Source organism: Pararge aegeria, chromosome 14 (genome assembly GCF_905163445.1).
Source record: "Pararge aegeria chromosome 14, ilParAegt1.1, whole genome shotgun sequence".
In the NCBI taxonomy this organism is placed as follows: Eukaryota; Metazoa; Arthropoda; class Insecta; order Lepidoptera; family Nymphalidae; genus Pararge; species Pararge aegeria.
In genome coordinates this window covers 7,492,637-7,495,800 of record NC_053193.1, presented here as the reverse complement: position 1 = coordinate 7,495,800, position 3,164 = coordinate 7,492,637, and the positions used below count along the sequence as shown (strand labels likewise).

The following is a 3,164-nucleotide window of genomic DNA, read 5'->3' as shown; positions in this document are numbered from 1 at the left end:
GCGGTAAGGAAAGCCAAAGTTTAACCACTATGTAATCACCGCCTTTTTTCATCAGTAAGTCAATGCAATTACAAACTGGGCAAATTAAATTTTCATTGCTTGAAGCCATGCTTCTTACTAAGCAACACTCTAAAACACTTAGCTTCGCTTCGCCTATTTTAATTAGTAAGTTAGTGACGAACTAATGAAAATAGGCGGTGATCCAATTACAACTGGACATAAATACTCAGGTAAGTATGTATAATATATATGCAGTCTAACATATTAAATTTTTATTGCCTAAAGCCATGCTTCTTTAGCAACACTAAGATATTTAGCTTCGTCAAAGTACACGTTAACGTTAAAACCGCCTAATTTCATTAGTCTAGCCGGAAGGCAAGCTTCTTTGTAAATAGCACTTTAAGATATGTAGCTTCGCCGAAATGATCACAACTCCCGGTATTATTTTAGTATGTTATTTAATTCCCACATCCGCATCCAAGGTAGCGTGGCCGAGCGGTCTAAGGCGCTGGTTTAAGGCACCAGTCTCTCCGGAGGCGTGGGTTCGAATCCCACCGCTGCCATATTAACTTTTTATAAAGTGCTCATACTTGTTCTTTTACTTCAAAAACTTTTTGCATTTTAGGCAATCACCAGGAAATTGCGAAGTTGAAGTAGCAATTGGCCGGAACGATAGCACAGAGGATCTACGAACGTTGGACCAACGTTGCACCAAAGTGCTGCTGTGGGGAACTCGCAAAGATTTCCTAATGTGCGATTTTCCCCCTACGTTTACTGATTTGATCACTGGTAATTGACTACGATTTTTATGAAATCGAAACGCTCCATCTAGCAAAAGTTAAGAATATCTCACAGTTGATAAAAAGAAAAGCGCGGCGTTGGCAAACATACGGCATAGAACGAGTTGCTGGAAGTCGCAGGATACAAGCATACATCCATACAAATAACCCATAGTAGATAACAGAGTATCGTTGGGTCTTTGTAGTCAATAGGTATATATCTCTATATATATAAAAGAGAAAGTGTGTGGTTATGTTCCGTTTAGGCTCTGAAACGGCTGGACCGATTTCATTGAAACTTTCAGAGAATCTCCGGATTGACCTGGCGAGTAATCCTGTAAAGTTTGGTGACGATCGGAGCACTCCTATTTTTGAACTGTCAAACTGTCAAATACAGCTTTTATTTACTATGATGATATTCCATTGTTGGGTGTACATGGGTGTAGATAATGATCTTCGCCCGCTCGAGAAGAGAATAGAAGAGAATGAATACGGAGAGAAATAAATGATTTAATATATAATGAGTCTTAAATTAAAAATTTAATGATGTAGGTAAGTTCATTGTTTAAATAAAATAAAGCAAAATCTAGCCCGGCGAAGCGGGCTGGATACGCTAGTATTATATATATCGATCCACTTGGTTAGGTAATGTACTTGTTTGTTTGTTTTTATTTAATTATTCGCTACACACTAAAGAACCAGGTACAAAGGGTAAACTTAATGCCATAACGTTTTCTTCTAGCTTACCTGATATTTGTGGAACAGGTATTGTGTGCGCGTGGTCGGTAAGATAGGAATATTTTAATTTTGGAAGCAATAATAAATATTGGCTATGGCTATTGGCGTCTAATATGTTTATAGACGAGCGCTTGACTGCAATCGCACCTGATGGTAAGTGATGATGCTGCCTCTTTAGGCAAGCGCGCTACAAGGTTTAGCGCGCTTGCCTAGAAGATGCCTATTCACTCTTGAAGTTATTCATATTGTAGGTACTGGCGAAAATGGAAGCTAGAAGGGCATTCCAGATCCTTGCGGTGCGAATCAGAAACGAAGATGCAAAGCGCTTTGTTCGCGTCCGCGGTATATCAACCACGTAGGGATGCAGATCCTGAGAGATTCGATGGTAAAAATGTGAGGGGGGAAATAGATCAAACAGTTCTTGAGCACACTCTCCGAAATATATCTTATAGAAAAATTAAAGGCAGGCAACCTTGCGACGATGCTCCAAACTCTGTGGATAACGTCACCGATGAGCCTTCTTGCACGGCACTCCAATGAATTCAAGGCTTCAAACTTAAGCACAGTTACCAACAAGATTTGTTACCAACAGTTTACCTTTTAAACGGACAAACAATTTTAAACGGACGAATACGCGTAGTTCCAAATAACTGTTCGAACCATTTTAATGAAATTCACCTGTCGAGTGTCATTGTCGGTTTTAGTCGTGTGTGTTAGATAGTTTTACATGGATGGGCGATATTGTACTGGACTATATATCGTTCACATAATTACTATACTTAACTATTGAAATATATTTATAGTATTTTCTATAACTCCAACAGAGTTACTTTTGCATACAACCAAAATTCAGAAGCAAAGATCGCAAGATTTACGCTTGTCGCAAGCCTGTCGTGAGATACGTAAACACCCTGCCAGTCTTCTCTTAGCATGAGAAGGGTTAAGGCGGTACTCAAAAAAACTGCCCTTGATTAGACTTTGGAAACTATTGGGCATGCAGGCTTCTAGCCTTCTTCATGATGTTTCCGTTTACTCTTTAAGAAAGTGATATTTAATTGCTTAACACGATTAATTAAGACGCATTGAGATATGTCAAAACTATGCTACGAAACCGGGAAGTAAGTATACAAAGGATTCCCCAGTTGTCCAGTAAAGCCCTTACAAGTTAGCCCTTGACTACAATCTCAACTTCTGGTAAGATGGTAATATTTCTATAACTCCAACAGAGTTATAGAAATTACTAAAAAATTTATTTATACGTAATAAAAAAAATACTAGATACATTATTAAACTCGATTAACAAGCCTCGCTGGTCTAACCACGTCCAATGGATTCAGATCCAGGGTTCGATGCCCGGATCGGGCCAAGATTTCTTGTGTACCTATGATGTACCTAATGGATTTTTCTATAAAACCCAACTTGGAGTTAGAAAATTACCGGTGTTCACTCCCGTGCCGCGGGAGCACGCTAAGCTAACGGTAGCGGTTATCATCGTAATAATAAAATTGTTAAAGCCCATCAAAGCCACTAGAGCAGCTTAGTGAATCTGTGCTCCTAAAACCTATCAATTCTGCTTCAATATTAAAAACTTAGTATTAATGTATTTTATTCTTTACTATAATGGTATTATAGTAAAGAATAAAATCA

At 38.5% G+C, this 3,164-nt stretch overlaps 1 non-coding gene across 1 annotated transcript; it reads left to right on the top strand.

The window, feature by feature from the left end:
• Positions 1–481: 481 nt before the first annotated feature.
• Positions 482–563, top strand: Trnal-aag. Its single transcript has one exon. It is a non-coding gene; the product is annotated as a tRNA-Leu (tRNA).
• Positions 564–3,164: the final 2,601 nt, after the last annotated feature.